At 44.1% G+C, this 20032-nt stretch overlaps 1 protein-coding gene across 1 annotated transcript in view; it reads right to left on the reverse strand.

The window, feature by feature from the left end:
* si:dkey-238f9.1 (chemokine-like protein TAFA-2) overlaps nt 1-16898 on the reverse strand; it is a 100592-nt gene extending 83694 nt beyond the window's left edge. The window contains exon 1 of the mRNA XM_037102609.1: nt 16222-16898. The gene's annotated coding sequence lies outside the window, so the exon portion shown is untranslated. The remainder of the gene's footprint in view (nt 1-16221) is intronic.
* Between the last annotated feature and the right edge of the window lie 3134 nt (nt 16899-20032).

Here is a 20032-nt window from a genome sequence, read left to right on the forward strand (position 1 = left end):
GAGAAATCTTAACCGGCAGATATGAGACAATGATTGAGAGATGTTGGTTTGAGTTTGCCGGAGTTCTGTTATAATTTGGTGATATAACACAATCTTTCCAACTGAAAACGTTCCTAAATTACAAAATTCTGTAAAATGTCTGGCTCGGGAAGCTTACACTGATGTCGGAGAGGCAAACACTGACGTAAGGCTGTCAGTGATGCTATCACTGACGTTACCTCAACAGAGAAGCTAACCCTGATGAAGCTTGTCACTGCATATCATTAGGGTAATCAGTCACAGCTTCTAACTGTAGCTACCGTTAGCTAGATAGCTCAGTTAGCTGAGTAAGTAGTGCAGCTAGCGGTCCGGACTTGGAGCTTGAAGCCCCGGGGAAGTGTTGAAGTTCACACTACAAGCATAGGAGCTTTGGACAAGGACAGGCCAGGACTAGCTGGTTAGCATGCTACCTTCAGAAGCCTCGCTATCTCTGCAACACAACACCTATGTCACATGTCAAAACACTTGCTACTGATTAGTGCCTCACAAAACATCATGACCGCACTTACTGAATCAGAAACGGCTAGAAACATTTGAATGTTTGGATTAGACTGTATGTTTTGTACTTACTGATGCTATTACTGATGCTACGCAATCTTAATTTGTATGTTTTTTTGGTCATAATGTCAATAAGGACACCCAGGAAGATTAGCAACTACTTTGCGGAAGCTGGGATGAATTATATATTTCTGCAAAAATGTGGTACAATAAAAAAAAAAGGACAGAGCTATGAAAATAGATTTCATGTTGTACAGTAGTTACAACAGTTTATCGTTATGAGTACACACTCTATAATTACATATAAGCTTGAGTGAACCTTGTTTCTGAAGCTAGATAGTTGTAGAACAGACCACTGCACCCTCAGTGATCTGATGCTGCTGTACACTGGCGTATCGCAGGAAAAAGCTGAATGTATTAACCTTTATTTATCCATAGTAGACTTGACGAGCGGGTCATCTTTTGTTCTGAGATGCAGCTTTACACGAGCACCGAAATGCCTGGAAGGAGGGAAAGGATGCGCAAGACACATATAGACCACCATCGCTGTGGTGTTTTAGTTTCCTTCTTCTTCTTTTTTTTCCGAACAGATGGAAGAGACAGCTCCTATAACATATCACAGCTCATTAGCAGTGAGCCAGAACCGTTTCATTTCCTTTTTCCTTCCCACTGAAGATTTATTCTTCTCCTCATAGTGGTCAGGAGGATGTTTTCTGTCAGATTCTTACAGTCCTGTCATAGAACATGCTCTTCGGAAAGGACGGGCTCTATCCGTAGCCGAGTCTTCTCCGGGTTCGCTCCAGCCCCTACGAGGCGGAGGGGGAAATGCCTCCACAACCCCTCAGTGTAATGCAAATGTCCATGTCCAGATCCACAATCCCAGTGGTGCCAGAGGGGCCTTCAGGGTAAGATATGCCATATCTTAATACAGAATCTCTGTCCCTCAAGTCTCACAGCATTAATTCTGTGGAGGCTCCACAAACTGTTAACTGTCAAGCTATGAACTCCCTCCCTGCCTCTCCCACAATGTGTCTTCTAGACCTCATTTGCAGATAATAGGCCATGCAGGGGGGGGGAGTGCCCTTTTTAATTATCAAGTGGATTATGAGGTTTGAGTTGTTCCCAAATGCTAATACATACATGGCAGCTGTGCATCTTTGCATAAGGAGGAGTGCATTACCCTTCCATTTGGCCTCTGTTGCTGATGGCTTACAGCTGATCTTCGCACACCTCATTTGGCGGGAAAATAAGAGGCTGAGACGCTCTGCATGAGAGACCTGTGAGCGTAGTGAGGTTCTGAGATCTGACTCGGGAGTAAATGCCAGAACACGCACGGTTAATGCCGTGTAAACGAAAGATGGAATCAATCAGGAATTCATTCTGATGAGGATGATTTTATAGTCGAGAGGCCAACTCATGAATCAAAAACTTATCAAGTCGTACGAGTTGTTTAACTCAACTGACTTTCCAATAGTTTTTTTTTTCACTAATCGTCCAAATTTACTTGTGTTTATTGTGCTGCGGTCCTCTGCGGCAAATTGGAACCAATCTGCCCGCAATAAGGAGCTTAAACGTCTAGAGTCGACAAAAAGAGGATTAACAAAGACAACTGAGTCTATTTTCTACTGTATGTTCTTGTCTGACACTGAATGAACTTGATGGGCATGACAGATATACTGCGCATGATTCATATACCCAAAAGACCCACTGCAACGCACCGACTGCTCAGGCAACAGAACAAAAGAAACAAAAATACACTGAGCACTCACAATGACCTCAGAAATCCGACCTGATCTTAATTTTAGCCGTTTTTTCTGTTCTGACAACGCACATGGCAAAATACCAGTATAGGCTCCAGCAAATCAATAACATTCACAGTCCTCATTAATTACAGCTGCCTTGCAGAGGTATGCATGATTTCAAAAACACCCACGTGTTCTATATAGAGTCCCAAAACAACACAGTGCAGACTTTTTTTTTTTTTATTTCCCTCTCTTTAATTCTGCACTTTTTTTTCTTGGCTCGCTTAGCTGCTACTTTGTCAGCGAATGTGGGAGACAAAATAATTGCCTCTATATTTCCTGAATTGATTTCTTGCGTGGTTCTAATACAGTGGTCAGGCTGGTACTCAGGCATCCATGACAGGCTCTTGTACTGCAGGCTTTGTGTTTCTTGGGGAGGGAAAAAAAAAAAAGCAGTCAAGAGTCAGGACTCCTTTTTTATTTTCATTTTCTACAGCTTGTTATCGAGGTCAAGCATTAAAAAAACAACCGAAAAAATCCCTTCAAGCAAAATTCATCCATTCATCAAAAACACAATTGAAGAATGCGTTGTTAATTAAAAATGATACTAAATGAAGCTAAGAATAGTCTGACTCTCCGGATGTAGATTGTGGGTACAAGCCTGACACTGAACAACTATTTCAGTTCCATGCTCCACCCTTCCGCTATCTGCTCGTTAGCGGGTTTTTTTAATCCCTGTCTCTACGGGAAACAACACCAACCTCCAAGTTAGCAACCGATGTGGTGACAATAGCACTTCACTTCAACCTGGTTGCTAGCGGTATGAATGTAAATGAGATAACAGCTGCTTTTTCTCTTGCAGGGACTAAAGCAGCTTTAATGCCAGGGCACACCTCCCCACGTCCGAGTCCCCTCCAACACTATTTTGTGAGGACACCATCACTGCATCCTGTTCTCTGCGTCACCCGAGAACGACCGTTCTTGGTTTACAGAACTAGGAAAAAAAATAGTGAGCAGAAGTTTCTCCGGCACTGGCACAGCTGTGGAGGTCTAAAACGAAAGCTCATGCAATGAAAACAACATAGCGGTGATTCACAAACTATAGAGTCGCAAGACAGAAGAAAAACTTTTTTTTTTTTTTACAAAATGTGATCCTTTTTTCTCAAATCTTTCCTTTTTCTGTCATGTGATTTCTGGTTTCTGTCTCATGACAAATGTACTTTTCTAAGTCACTTTGGACAAAAGCGTCTGCTAAATGCCCTAAATATACACAAAAATGAAACCATGTATGGGAGAAACATCATTCATTTGTTAAAGAGTGGTTATCTCCACCATGCTTAAGTCTAAAGAGGATGTTGGCGTATATACACACACACACACGACATAACTAACATGAGGAGTTTGTGTTCTCCCCGTAAAGTAAGGTACAACAAACGTGTGTGTTTTTGATGTACGCCCCTGTCTGGAAAAATCGATCTGGTCTTGGTTCAACTTCTGTGCTCATTCATTCTCGAGGCATAATAAAGCAGGTCCACTCGCCCTCCCTGTCCCACTGTGCTCCTCCAGGTTTTTAAAGAAACAGACAAGAGTGCTCTGCAGTCTCCTCTGTGACCAGGATACGTGGCACCCAGACCTCAACCATCTGTGAACTCACTCACTTGGATCTAAACTACACACCAGTGAAGTTTGCTGAATGTACCTTGCACAGTCGTGACACTAACGCAGTGACGGTCAGTCAGACAGTCATGTAAACAATTACTCAAAGTGCTTCTGTGTTAGTTGCCTCTACAAAAGGTTTCTCTAGGACCACATTTTGTCATAATGACACACACTGCTGGTGCGACTGATAACTACTTTGTCAGGGCCCCGAGTCCTCATACAGTTTCTTCCCGGCGCTTTCTGTGCGCTCAGGAGGGCTGAGACGAAGCATTTGTGCACTGAGGAAAAAAATCGTTGCGCGTGCATCTCGTCTGACAGCAAGATCTCGACAACCGCCGCCGTATGATCGACACAGCCCCTTCTGCAGTTCACTGTCAGTTTTGTTTTTTATTTGACATCAGGACATCAGAGCAAGGAGGATGAGGGTGCACGACACGATCCATTAGAGACGCAAATACAGTTTTTCAACTCGGAAAAAGGACGCTGGGCCTTTTCTCTGGGCGGCCACTGCTCATTTGGAACAACTGAAAAAAGAAGCTGCTGCTCAGAAGAAAAAAACGCTACGTGGACACGGGCCCCTACTTCATAACTCGTTACAAACGTTCCTCCTGGATGCACATACAGTTCGGGTAAGCCTCGGTTTGTAACACCATTTAATGTTATAATGCTTCCATTCAGGTAGCTGGCAGTTATTTTGGTGACACAGGAAAGATGAGTAGCTGAGAGAAGGCGGGAGCTTTTGTCAGTGTGGTACTCATGTTTTGTGCGAGGCCTTGGCTATTTCCTGGAGAGTAGAAAGCAGTAGAAACGATCCGTATATTCACTTATTTTTAGCACTTGTTGAGAGCTGTTATCGCTTTGCTTTACAGGGTCGCCTACGGCCTTCCAAAAGGAAGAAATTCTTGTGGTCTTCATTTTCAATATTTATGAGGATGAGATGACGCGGAGCATACACTTCATCCTTTCATCTACTCGTTTTTAATGGGCAGAAAACACAGAAAGTCTTCCTTGTGTGCTTTTGCTGCTCTTAATTACTTTACTTGTGTTCCCTGTGATGAATATTTCGGTACGATGACCCCCATGAACCTTCCCTTCTGTTACACACTGCTCTTTAATTTAGGCAACAGCAGAGGAAGTAGCCACCACCCACACACGGAGCTGAATGATGAAGAACATGACGCCCTGCACCAGAGAAATGAATCACGAATTAAGAGATAGAAGAACAAAAAATAGACTTGTACTTTGTCAACTTATGCCAGTCTTGGCTCCAGCGATCTGGCCGCGAACTGAGTTTTCCTCCGGATCTAAACCGATGTCTAACATAGCCTCTCCTCTTAGCGGGTCAGTGGGGTGAAGTCGCCCTTTTAGCACGACTTCATGACATTTCTGCAAAAACCCCTCACACCCTCCGTGTGAGACAGGGAGGAGGCGACACGCCGGATCGGCAGGGAAAGCAAGCAGAGAGCGAGAGTGCATTAGACCTCTGGCGTCAACTGAGGCATCAATTAATGAGCAGCCTGGGAATGTGTCCATCCAGACACACTCTGCACCGGGGTGCCGCGGGAGGCCAGGCCACGGCCACAGACGGCTGGGGGACATGAATAATTGAGGTCCCTGTTTTAAATGTTTAAATGAATTAGGGCCATGGGAAGAGGTGTTAAGAGATGTACAAGAGGGAGGAAGGGAATGGCAGCAAAAATACAGCCATTATGTCTCTAATCATGAGGAAGGAAGGTGCTCGGTGTCAGTGGTTAAACTTGCTAAGTCCCGTCATTAGTGGGGTGGCATGAGTGCGTGCTGGGTCCTAAATAAAACCAGCTTTGAACAATTCTGGAGACAGATTTCCGCGTGTGCGCTCACAGCGGGGAAATAATGGCCTTATTTTGACACAATTCACATTTACGCATCCTGGCATCGGCACAAAGTTTCCGCCTAACTCTCTAAGTATTAAAGCAAGACAATGACATCCTACTACAACAATTACAAAACGGAGGAGTGCAGTGGGTGAAGCTCCCAGCAACTAAAAACAAGGGGGAAGACTTCTCTCTTTTTCCACCGTGCATCATCAGATTTTCAGCTCCATTTTTAGTGCCATTTGAGTCCAGCGGAAACAAACAAAGATGAGGTATTTTTGTAGACCAACCCAGAAGTTCGCATCGCCCTGCTTCCCTCAACAAAAAGCCTATCTTGGGGGTTTTCTGGATTGGAATTTAGGATTATCGCTAAAAATAATCTCTGTGGCAAACGCAAGTTTTTGATACTTTGGTTCAGCAAGATTATCTTCACTTGTGTGATTTTCAAAGCATCAATCAAAATTCAAAAAAACGAGGGACGAGGGAACAGAATATGCAGAAAATGCCGTGTTTTAGGACTTCAGACTACACAACTCTACGGGTGGTATTTCTTTAAAAGCATAACTGCTAGCTCTATTGATCATTAATAAATCATGTACTTATTAATAAATCATTTACTCATGCTTTATAGGTCAGTTATAAATTATTACAAAGACCAAATTTGGGGGTTAACAGGTTGCAAAAAAAATCTGTCTGTCTGGTTTTTAATTCCCCTCTAACATGACGCGTGTTTTGCGTCTTCAGCTGGCTCTTACGTTCATCGGGGGCGATTGTTTGTAGCTGCAGACCTGAAGGCAGAAGAAAGTGAGACACCCTTGAGTATTTATTGACTTATAAGACTGTGTGGCTTATCGGACACTGATAAAGTAATGACCCTTAATTAATGACTTACTAACATTAGTAACCACAGTCTTGAGTGTCATGGGGATAATGGCTTTTCTCTCCCTCACTCTAATTAGCCATCAAATCTGCAGTTATAAATGTTCGTCATTAATAAATGGATTTCGGTCCAGATGCTCTTAAGCCCCTTTTTCCAGGAGGTAAGTGGTCAAACAGTCCATTGTAGATCTGTGGTGTGCTCTTTAATCATCTGACTACTTACGTGCCCTTAAGCGTTGTTCTTATTAATGGCTTATTACTGATCTATAAACCTGAATGATTCATTTATGAAGAGTGAAATTCACCTGTGAATTGATATAAATCTCTGTATTTATTGACACTTCAATATGACTGTGACTCCTAAATGCAAAAAAAGCAAAATATTTCTTGGGGGGGTACTTATGTCACTCCCAGTTCTCACCTTAAGTCTGAAGAGAAAGAAAAGAAGTTAGGGATGCCACAGTGGTGCTATATTCTCCCACCGGCCAACAAATTCCTGACATCGCCAGTGTTAAAGACTACACTGGACATTGTACAAGAAAGACACTTTTTATCTGAAGAGCAATGTATTAACTTACAACTGGAAAAAGGATTTGCTCCTGCTGAAGTTTCACATAAAAAGCATTTAACTGGCGAAACACAAGTTCATTTTTATTATGAAGTCATCAAAGGCAACACAGCTGTCAGGGAGTTCGGCACTTATCGGGTTCAGGTATCAGGTTCCAGTTATTAAGCTTTAAATCTGTGAAATCTGCTAATTGTTACTCTCTTTACTCTCATCCCTTGAAAGTACAATCTGACTGACTGCTACTCTGAGCTGTGACTCTGCTGCTGGAGCTGCTGTAAACATCAGACATTTTCAGTTTCTAATGTTAGCGTCCATTGTCTAAGTACTAATACGAATAAAAAAGCTAAATCACAGTGCAGCGGTGGACAAGTAATGTAATCAGTGATCGCCTGAACATGCTGTAACAGTTCACATGACTTTTTGACTGTTATTAACGCTGTTATTAAAGGTTTGGACTCCAAAACCACTTTGTTAGGTTTAGGAAAAGATCAAACTTTGGTTAAAATAACTATGTTCAGTCTCCTAAGTGATGCCACACACGTCAGTAAGTAACGTAATCTACGTACATTCACTGACTTTAGGATCAAATAAAAACATATCATTCTTGATTATTTGTCACAAAAGGGATACAAAGCCAGTCTTCGAAAGGAAAGTACAGCGTTTGAGTCACCACCACCACCCCAACCATCCCCTGACTCAGACTTTTCTTGCTCTTTTTTCAACTGCACCAGAGAGACACTGAGGGGTAACTACGGTCTCAAACTAAAAATCATAGGGCGAGTGTCCAGGCTGCTGTATTTGACAGTTTAGGAGTGAGAACGGGCTGAAGACTGTTGCTTGGACATCCAGGGTTAGAAAGTGACACCAGACCTCCTCTTAACGAAGTCTGAGGACTTTCTATGGGCCATTTTTACCTTCACACTGGCTAGAAAATGTTCCTGCTGAATTGCTGCCAAGACTTTCAACAACCTCAGTCACTCAATCAGGCTTTGGAGAAGGAGCCCACTCTGGCCTTTGAAATTGTAGCCGCAGCTCCTTTTTCTCCAACTACTTCGCTTTCCTTGAACTCCTTCACTTTATTTGAACAGATTTCAAGAGAGAAACTTTATTTCACTACGTTTTTTTTGTTAGTTTTTTTCCTAACAAATGTCAATTATCTCACAGTGACTGTCGGTTCTAAAACATGTTGGTTTTCTAAAATAACTGCCGAGTAAGAGTCATAAAACCTATTTCAGTTCGATGTTTATTAAATTGTGTGAAGCCACAGTGTGTGACACTACAGCAGCTGATATTTGTTCCAGCCAGTTGTCAGCAGGACACAGAGGGTAAACAAAGCCCTACTGATTGGCAGCCGTTCCACACCACGGAATCCGGCAAAGATGTCTCAAATTGGATGCAAAAACAGCACTCTTAGATTTCAATTTCTCCTCACAGATGGGAGCACCATGCACATTGCTTGTGATGTGTCTCCAGTACCTGAAACTGGGGAGTAAACAATGATCAAATTGACTACAGTCCCGAAGAGGCAACGAGCATGCTGGGTGCTCTGGGCTCGCGGCGGTCTCTGAGACAGAAAAGACAGACGGGCGGCCAAAAAAGATGAGATGAGAGGTGGTATCAGGCTCCTTTCGATGTGGGTGGCTTCCTCCGAGCTGCCAGCGCAACACCGCTTCTCCTCTCTCTTTCATTTTCTCCATCTCAACCTCTCTCAGGCCGACGTCCAAAGCCCAAGAGAAATTAGTCACCCCGCGCGGTGTGGAAAGGGAGTTGTTGCGTGTGTGTGTGTGTGTGCGTTTGAGGGGAAGAGAGAATGAAAGCAAGACGAACGAGAACCGGGAGGGGGTGGGAGGGGGGTGCAACGGGAACAAAATTGTTTTCCGTCCCAAGGCTTATAATTCCGCTTTTATATCTGAAAATTGATGCTGGTATGAAGAAAGGACATCAATCTAAGCATCAGAAAATGTGCTGCAGTAACAGGAAAAGCCTCGCTGTGCTGTGCTGTGCTGTGCTGTGCTGCACAGATTCAGTCGTGGTCACAAGAGGAAGGACTGAAAATGAAAATGACGAAGGAATCCAGAGGAACCTTGAAGCTTAAGAAATGTTCAGGCATGCTCGACCCATGCAGGGTTTGAGTCAGAGCACGGCGTTGTGAAAATGACCCCTTTAAAACATAAAATAGTCTCGTCACTACAACCGCCCAGCGCCCAAATCAATAGCCCGATCAATGCTTCTTCATTTTAAAAGCTTTATCGCTGTATTTTGTAAGCTAAACTGGAGACGTACTTCTGCAGCAGCGTGGCCAGATGTATCATAATTATCATACTGGTACGATAATTTTCACTTTTGTAGGATCTACAATCAGTAATGCTAAATACAACATCATAGAGGACAGTTTGACTGTTTTGTGACATTCCCATCAGTAGCCGGTTTTGTAGTTGGACATGATCATGATGAGAAACGTTTTGTGTAACCTCTCTTCAGCCAATCATGCTTGGTGTAGCATATTTGTTCTCGTGGTTATGACTTGGGTAAGATAATTTTCCCAGAAACATTATAATTAAGCCCACCAAGCAACGCTGTCCTGCAGAGATACATGTTAACATCTGGGATGACGCTCTGTGCTATGGAAAAGAAAAGTGTAATCATTGCAACATTTTAATAATATTTTAGAGCAAAAAGTACTAATGAGCCCATTTGAACCCCTCGTGGCTTCAAAATGCTCAACAAATGCTCCTTTTCGCTTCGATGTGCGCTACACGAATTACAAGGCTACATTAGAAGCTGGTGTCTCCCTCACATGCAGCGCTGTGATTCATCGGTAAATCACATTAAAATGTGACTGATAAATCAAAGTGCAAAAGAATAATAATTAAAATGAAATCTTCTGAATGTATTTATAGCACGAGCAACATCGCGCACGTAACTGTCTGATGGGGGTTTGAACGGATGAAAGAACATCTTGAACTGCAGCTACCCTTGAGCTAATTCTATCATGGTGCACAGATAACACGAGTAGCCAGATTTCTGTTCCTCATTCTCATCTTAGATCGGGGCTCAGACGCTGGCTTCTTGCACAATGCATTTAATGACACGAGCGCGTTTCTTTTGAAGATAGGAGCGTGCTTTGAACAGACCTCGGCTCTTCAGTCGCTCGGACGTGTTGATGAAGAAAACCTGACCGGCTGCCGCGTCGGGGTCACGACAATCGTCAACCCGCTTCCAAAATAATGTAAGCAAACTGCAGGAGGAACTGGTCCGACTTTCAATTAGAAAATAGCCTCGACATCAACTCTCCATTTGGAGAAAATGGAGAGGGCCTTTTGACATACATCGCCCATTTCATTGACTCCAATTGTTTTAATTATGATCACGACGGCATGCCTTTTTTTTTTTCTCCTGCTTTTCTCAACAAAGAAATAACGAGCGTGGAAAATAACAGGCTCATTTTTCAACCCTGTAATTGCAATTTTCTACTCAAATTGCAGCCTAATCATTACAGGCATGAGGTGGAGCTTGACAACAACACCAGCAAAGAGTAGGAGAGAAAGAGGAGAGAAAAAAAAAAAAAAAACATATTGCTAAAGACCCCGAGGCTTCACAAGAGAGGGAGAGAGAAAGAGAGAGATTCTGCCAACAGAAAATGAGCGCTCCCTCACCATAGGGTTTAAACCAGGAGTTTAGAAATGGGCTTCTCGAAATCTGCAATTCCCCCAACCTTTTCACTAGGCCAACGGTTAAGGGCTTGGAGAATTGAGTTCCTCCCTGCTGTGCTGAAGAAGGAGTTGAATTCAGCACAATGACACTATACCGAGAGTGAAAGCTGCCAAATACTGACTACCGCGAGGAAAAGGGAACAGAGCGATGGATAGAAGGAGGGAAAGAGGGAGAGAAAGTGGAGCTGGAAGAGAAAAACCTGACGCCTAAATACCACCTCCATGGAAGAGTGGATTCCTAAGCTGTGCTGAGGCCTCTCCACTCAAACCAAATGTCCTCAGTGTCCAGAGAGCTTGAAGAGTCAGCTGGAGAAATTCTCCTCCGCGGAACACAGACTGTTTGGGCACTTGTTGTTTCTTCCAAAAAACGTTGGATACATTTAATAAGGTAAAATAATCCTGTTGAAATCATCATACTGTGAGTATAAACCTGAATACACTTCCTAGGATGATGCACACGGGCGGTTTACAACCTGGGGATCACATATGGGATCAAAAGCTAAGAGACATATTTTTTGCCCGGCAGTATTATTTATTTATTTATTTGCTTATATCTTTGCTTTTTCATTGCGATGCACTGGATAAATGTTTAATTTTTGGAATCAAAAACTAAAGTAAACATAGTTGAGGAATTCATTCAAAACTTACCAAAAGTATTGAGGTCTGTGAATGAATGTTTCAAGCCAAAATGCATCTTGGGTGATGAGCTGTCAGCACTGTGAAAATCTTGCAAAACGCTGATGTGAATTCTAAGCGCTGTATTGTAGGTAACTGGACATGTTTCAGTTTCTTGACGACGTCTCACCTCTCATCCAAGAGGCTTCTTCAGTTCTAACTAAGCGGAGGGGAGTTGCAGGCTTTTAAACTCTGCGTGGGAGTGTCCTCACAGAGTCGTTAAGGACACTGATGTGAAGTTACTCTTTTCTGGGAACCAGATGAATCTGCCAGACTCCGGTTCGGACACATTTCCGACCCAGTCGCCAGAAAAAAATGTTCATACGTTTCTGCCAAACAACAGAAAAGTTCAAACAGAAAGTTTATTTATGTTGCACCTTCAGGTCTGTTTAGGTTGAACTTCCTCTTTCTCTATTATCACAGCGCTGTGCTTCTGCCCTGCTTAGGTGGACGCACAGGAACCATCTGGTTCAGGTTAGGAAAAAACCTCATGGCGGCTTGGCCTTAAATCTTTGTTGGTGTTGAGCTGGTCTGACTTCCCGTGAAAAATAGTTGTTTTTTCGGTCATTTGGCAGCCTTGTTGGCTGTTTTCACACCACCACCTTCCCCTTCTCCTCCTGATGTAGATGTGTCCACTAATAAGCATTTAATGTGAACGTGATACGCCACGTTTTCTTGAAATGTCAACCTTGGGCCTATCTGTGGTTTAAAAGAGACGTTTACTGGTAAAATGATATTCTTGTGACTGGGTTGCAGATTTCTACCTGACACAAACGTTTATGAGCCACTGCTGAACACTCAGCTGCTCTGACCGGCTGTAGGTCCGTCCGCTTGTGTCCAGTCCGCAGGTCTGTCCCTGAAAAACTGTCGAAACAGGCAGTGCCGATAGAACATGCATCCAGATTCATCGCCTCAAATGTTACACATTTTGCACTGTTTAGCTGACACTTGCCAAAATTTGTGACGACACAGCTGTTCTTTTTCCTACTTGACAACCGAGAACCTCCAAACCTTGCGTGTTGTTGATCAGTGTCGCTCATTCCTTTGCTTTGATTGGCTGTAGGTCCATCCAGTTTGCATCCCTGAGGCTCTAGGACTTCTTGCCTTACATCTGAGGTCTAGAGGTACTTTTGAAACAGATATTTTCGAACACGGCTGCTCAAGGTTTGTACTGGTGACTCAGCCGAGAGAATTTCACGGCCATCCACAAACCATAGAAGTGCTTCACCTGTCAAACACCTCCAACTGTCTATAGGAGACATGAGTTAGACTTTTAACCCTGGAAGCAGGTGGTGGTGGGGGGGAATAAACAGCTCCTACGACCTCGAAGCATCTATAGAAAATGACTGAGCGGAGAAATCCATCAAAAAAAAACTTTGTGTGATGGAGTCCTGCAGGATCGCAGGCTGTTACTCCTGTCATGAACACGCTGAGCGGACGACAGCAGGAAACAACGAAATTAAATGACATCACAACGCACACACACACACAATGTTAATAGATCAATAAGAGATGGAGAAGCTTGTTCACGCATGATGTGCCCACACACATCATTCACATAAACACTTTTTGACAAACACTTCAGCTGTGAACACACACACACACACACACACACAACACACTCTCTCTCTCCCTCTTCCTCTTCCTCACACACACCCACAGCCAAACATGCACGCAGCAAATCAGCATGAATAAATAAGAGATGGAGTTGTGCTTCACAGCCTAATCTCTGAGGAAAAAACAGCTTGCCGCATCGGCAAGGATCAGCCGGGGCGAGTCAGAGGGACACTGCTGGCTTCCAGGAAACCAATTTGTTTGTTTATTGTCTTGGTGTTTTGTCGGCGGTTACAGTTCATTGCAGTCAGCCCATCTTGGGCATGCTTCTTTAAATGGCATCTATAAAACATGGGATGTGCTCTCCCCATGTCCTCCTCCTCCTCCTCCTCCTCCTCCTCCTCTGTACATGACGGAGCTGCACACGAGCGTAACAATGCTGCATTTCGTCCGCCTTGGCGAGCTCTTGAATTCCCCTTTAAACACCCCACAGATTCACCCCAGCAGCTCAAGTAGGTGCTCTGAGAGGTGGAACAAACCGTGCTTTCAAAACACATTAGCCTATGAACACCACTGAGCAGCGAATCTCGGGGTGCTGAAATCGGATGTAATCACGTAGATAGATTGGTGACTTTTTTTTTTATTGTTCCGTTGAGCCAAATATGCGAGGCTGGTGATGAACACAGAGTCCCTGATATGATGCAATAAGCAGGATTTTATGGATAACTCGTGGTGCTGCAGCGCGATGGTTCTCCATGACAAAACGGCGGGCTGTCACATTGCACGTATGCATCCGGCGTAAACAAGCATGTCTCGCACGGCCGCGCTGAAAGAAATGCCGAGACGTCAGTGTCACGCGGCAGACGTCCGGAAAGGATGGGAGCCTAACAGTGCAGCTATCACGGGACTGTGCATAGCTCAAAAAACTAAAATGTTTTGTCTCACGCCTGCAAACACAAGCCAGACTCTCATATCATGCCCTATTGATCTGACAGAGTGAGCAGCAAGCTGGCGGAGAACACAAACACTGCCTGGGGTGGCTCCTTAAAAACTAGAGACAAGCCTCTTATCCACGGCGTTCTCCTCCTCTGGAAATCACCTGGCGGCTCATGCATATCAAGTGCTTTCTCCAAGCCTCTGCCGTCTTCAGGCTCCGCTGTTTCCTGTTGCAACGTCAGTGTGATGGTGGCTTTTCGAAAGGAAACACACGTGCACGCGAACGAATCGCAAGCTGATCTGTCGAACGCCTCGTCATTTCGCTCAGCTCAAGCACGGGCAAACCATTTTTTTTGTTTGTTTGTTTGTTTTCGCGGTGAGGCGAAGGAAGGTCGTGATGGCCAAGTGTTCACAGGTGCAACTTTATTCCAAGGCTTCAGCTCCGTAACCAATCCCCACGTTTTACAACAACCACTGCGGAGAGCACAAATCTTTTTATCCCCCCCAACTTTTCAGTGTTACTGTCAAAAGCAGAGCAACTGTCACAGGGATCCCATCTCCCAGTAATCCCAGGGTGGCCTTTGCTCTGCCTGTCAGCGATACCAACCAATAACGCCTCACAATAAAAACCCTCCAGAACAACAGTGGGCCGCAGGCAGCTTCAAGGGCTACTGACGGCGATCTATAAAACAATATAATGGGTTGCCTGTCAGTGAGTGTGAAAGGGAAGACGTACGCCTCCTCTGACTCTCTGAGGGGGCTTCAATTAATCACAGCAGAATTGTATCACGCTGCAATAGGAGTGTAAGGTTATTACCATCCCCTTATTCCGCAGGATGAAATGCGATGATGGCACTAATTGAGGGAAGAGGAGGAAGGGGGAAAAAAAAAACAAAAAAAAAAACAGATGACCGCACGACACTTGTCAAGGGGATGAAGGGCAGATAAAAGAAGAAGGAGGAAGAAGAGGGGGAGTGGGAGGGGTTGCAGAAAGAGACATATTCACTGTGGTGTGTAAGCATAATCGTAAAAAAAAATATCCACAGCACACACACACACACACACACACACACACACACACACACAAGAGCCGCTTTTCATCAGGGACTCCTTGCGTGTCTTCCCGACATAATCCAACAAGATAACAGCATTGTACATTTGCTTAAAGTCGCAAACAAGCAGCTTAGAAGCAGAGCTCTGGAGCTGCCCTTTTTTTTTGGAGGGGTGGGGGAGTTAAGCAGAATCGTGGCGATGGAGGACACACGGCCACCACGCTGTGTGTTCAGAGCCCAGGTCGAGAGCCATGTTGGTGTTTAGGGTTACCTTTACCGAGGCGCAAGGTGACAGAGACGCTTGGATACGGAGAAATCTACAGTCCTTTTTTTTATTGTGGGGGAGGGGATCAAAAAACATCTCAACACATGAAACATGAGATTAGATAGATAGATAGATAGATAGATAGATAGATAGATAGATAGATAGATAGATAGATCACACACAATCATCACCACTCATTTGCCTTTCGTAAAAATGTTTCTGTAAAAGTTTCTCTTGTCATTTCCACACAGCTCCCTTCAGTCCCCCTTTGTGCTCCCACAATGAGTGGGCAGCTCCCTCTGTGGGAGGGGGGGACTGATTTTTTTTCTTTTCTTTTTTTTTTTTTTTGTCTAATCCAGGCAGTCAGTGATGATTTTTTAATGTCATCGCACAGATCTGATGATCTCTGAACACTTCCACCCTGCAGCCTGCAGCTGCTGCACCTTGCACTTACACTCCACATGGAGTCATTATAGTTGTGCAGAAAGCTCACTGCTGCTGCTGCTGCTGCTGCTGCTGCTGCTGCTGCTGCATGGCAAGTTAATAACTATTTATCATAGTGGAAACAATCAATATCCCCCAAATCGATGAACTTGGTTTATTCATGGGGCTCGGCTGCGTCACACGTGAGAGGTTCGGCTTTTTTTGGAAAACACACACACACACACACACACACACACACACACACACACACACACTAATATTTTTTGATTTCACTCATTTCCAGTCACTTAAAAGACAAACATTAGTATAAACAGTTCAGGTATCCTCAAGAAGAGTCAGCCTACCTGTCGTTGTGCTGTCAATTAATCCCCTGAAACGTCCCTTCTTTCATTTATTCTCCATTGTCAACCACAAAAACCAGAAATGCCATTTCCTCGTCGCTTCAGGACGCCCCCGACAACACATCACCTACAAACACTTGGTGTTCTGTCAGAGCTCTCCAGACGCACGGATCCCTGAGTGAACACAAGTCTGGATCAGGGAGTGGGGGTGCGGATGGGGGTGCTGCTGGAGACTTGCAGGCTTGGTGGACTTGAAAGTCTATAAAAGTTGCTGGTCCTCAGGCTCTGACTCGCAACTTCCCGTCATCCTTCCAGAGCGCCTCAGCAGCTGGACACCGCGCCGGACCGACCCTCAGAGTTTCTGGACTCGGGCATGACGCGCTCTGGGTTGTCTTTTACAATCCTGCCGCCAGGTACCGGCCGCACTCGTGTTTTTGGCAACTGTCTTCGTGCAGTTGGAGAAATGGATTTGAGGTGTTCGAGGGATGAGAGAGGAGCCGGATTCATGTCAGTGAGGGGGAGAGTGGAGGAGGAGGATGGTGCTGATGCTGCCGGTGTCTCAGCGCCACCCAGTGGAGGAGCGCGGTGGTGGCAGGAAGGAGCGCAGACGTTCATCTCACCCCGGCTTCAGACGATGATAGCTGGGTGGCCGCGGCCTCGTATGAAGACGGCAGGGCACTATTTATAGCAGCGGAGGGAAACTGTGTGGTCATAAATGCTGCTTGATATTATTACGAATTACTTCAGTGTCATTTCCAGCGTTTTGTTTGTTTGTGGCTTTTTAACCTGATTGATGGAGGGGTTTTTTAATCAATTCTCGTTTTCCTTTATTGAGGAAATGTACTGCAAACAAACCAAGGCCAGTTTATGATGTGACGTGGTTTGAGGGGAAAGTGCTTGAAGCTATTTTGGGTCAGTGGGTTTGTATATTAAAGATTTAGGGACTGTAGCAAAGTTATATGGGAGGAAAGAGGTGCTTAAAGGAGCACTGCCTGGTTTTTGGAGAAGAAATCCAGAAAGTTGCAAAGGTAAAATCTGTACAACTGCAAACTCACAGATATTTATTATTTCCATAACTGAATAAACGAGCTGTTCTCAGAGGAAAATAAGGTCCACAGAACACTGTTTTGATCTAGAAAGGTGGCAGGGTCTGCCACAGTTGTTTATTCAGTTTATTCAGTCATGATAACAAAGAGAGTTATGTATTTTATTTATTATTTAAGCATAAAAAATGAAGTCAACATAGTCATCTGCTTACATTTATTTTACCCCAGAACTATATAGTGCACCTTTAATATGGTCTTTAAAATATATTTCCATAACTTCTTAAACAAGGCCCCCCAGAAGACTGTCTGTAATTAAGAAAGGTAGCTACTTAAAAGAGTCTTGCACATTTAAATGAGGTTGAACATTATGAATTTCTTCCTCTAATCTACACAATGCACCTTTAATTTTATAGCCTTTTTATCTCAGATCTGCAACAGATAGTCAACTAGTTGTCAACTATTAAATGACTCCCAAACTATTATATGAATAGATGAAATAGTTAAATTTCTCTGATTCCAGCTTCATTAATGTGAATGTTTTCTGGTTTCGTTTCTTCTGTGTGACTGAATATCTTTGGGTGGTGGACAAGATGAGACATTTGAAGACATTTTGGCTTTTGGACACACTGATCAACATCACATCCAAGAAAATGATCAACAGATTAATTGACAATGAAAATAATCGTTAATTGCAGCCATATCTTATTTCATAAAGAAACACTTTCTTTAGATTCCTTTCTTTTTATGGCTCAAACTTGTCGGTAGTACAGTAAAAGTAGTTTACTTCTCCTGCTTCCTTCATAATCAGCTGACTGCGGGTGTTCAGTCTTTCAGCTAAACCCACCAGATTACAACACGATTTTCTTGGGTCAATCATGTCGTCGCTGCCAAACTTTAAATCTGTTCACCTCTCTGCTGCTGGCACCGGTGTCTGGTCTCCATCCGAGGGATCCTTCATTGCCCCCTTAAAATGCGATGGCGTCATAATGCGGTCAAATCACCAACGTCTGTTCGTACTTCTCATCTTTATTGTGCACATGTCAATGTGAGCTGAGCTGCATGATGGCGTTAAACTACTAGTTTCATTACCTATAGTTCACAACTCCCCAACACTGATTTTTGAATAAAAAGCTAGTAAAAGGAGGTTACCACTGCCACCAAATGAGCGAACCAGGAACAAACAACAGCTCTCTGCTGAAGCAACATATTTTTACCCCACCTCCCTTTATCATCTGCATGTGGTGAACAAAACCTCCATGGTGCACAAGGAAACCAGCTTATGATCTCTTTCATACAGTATATATAGTAGAAATATGGGTTAAGAAAAAAAATAGACTGTCAGACCCTTCTTTGCATTCCTAAAGTAAAACTATCACATTATTAGGAAGGAAGGAGAGGAGGTCATTTTTATTTTCTCCCCCCTAATAATTTGTGTACAGTCCCTTACTCTGAACAGCTTGCATGTCCGAACATGCATTAGGCTCCTGTCTGCTCTCTGAGGTTATGATAATACATCTGTATGTCTCTTGACATTCAACTTCCGCTCTCCTCAAGCATTACTGCCCGGTCTACAAAGGCTTCCCCCCCGTAATTGCATTATCATCCCTCCATTTCTTCTACAGTCTCTTTAGTCTGCTCCCCCTTTCAAAGGCAGGAGAGGCTGGAATAATCAATACCAACCTTTGAAATGGCCTGTGGAGATGGGAGGCAAGCATTTGGGTTTGGATGTGATTGATTCTGGACACCCTCAGAGAGTGTTATCATCATAAAGCCAAGGCCATCTACCTCATAGACCCGCTCCGTAAACACACACACACAAACACACACACACACACACACACACACACACACACACACACACACTTGCTCGCTGGATTCAAAGGGCAGAATACACAAAAATCCCAGGGGACCGAATCCAAAAAATGTCAGGCTATTATCATTGACCGGAGCTGAGCTATAATACTCAGAAGCCGATACGTAGACCGGAGCCGGGCTTCACATCACCTCGTAATTGCTCATGAATAGCGACGCTGTTAGTTTGATTCTGTTTACGTAATTTATGATATGAGTCTCAAAGTCATCGGGTGTCTTTCTTCCTCCCACTCCGTCTCACACACACACACGCTGACAGAGGAGATGACCTCATTAATCTCCCGTGCATTGTGTAGACCTACCCTGTCATATCCCTGACACTGTGGTTTGTGACACAGCTCTGCTCATTAAATCATGTGACAGGATGAGGTCAGGCGTGCGGTAAGGTGTCTCAAGCTGTGTGAGAGCAGATAAAGCCGGCGGCGTCGCCTCGTCTGCGAGAGCGCTTGACAACAAATGTACTGTAGGTGGCAGCGGAGGTGAGTCATGAGGTAATCCAGGTTAGCGAGCACTTGGCATCAAAAATCCAATAAAAAGTCTCTGGTTTGTGACTCTTTAAGGTCTCGCTGCAGGGGGGGAAACGCATCCGCTGCGTTTGAGGCCTCATGTGATCAGGCACCGCTCTGCCTCTTTTTAGGTTACCGTAGGAGGCACCTTACATAACACACATCATCTCCTGCTTGTCATCCTGTGATTACTTTCGCTTCCACACACAAAAAAAAAAAAAGCAGAAGTTGTGGGAGCTCCATGGCGTGGCATTGATTGTGGTTGCCAGCTTAAAATAACAGCACCCTGCAGGGAAAAGTGCGAGCCCTCTGCCTGAACCCTCGCTCGCCTTCGCCAACAAAGTGCGTTTGAAGACAGTGGGACGTCTACCAGAAAATTGCAGGAGGAAG

The sequence above is a fragment of the Acanthopagrus latus genome, chromosome 6 (genome assembly GCF_904848185.1).
Source record: "Acanthopagrus latus isolate v.2019 chromosome 6, fAcaLat1.1, whole genome shotgun sequence".
NCBI lineage: Eukaryota > Metazoa > Chordata > Actinopteri > Spariformes > Sparidae > Acanthopagrus > Acanthopagrus latus.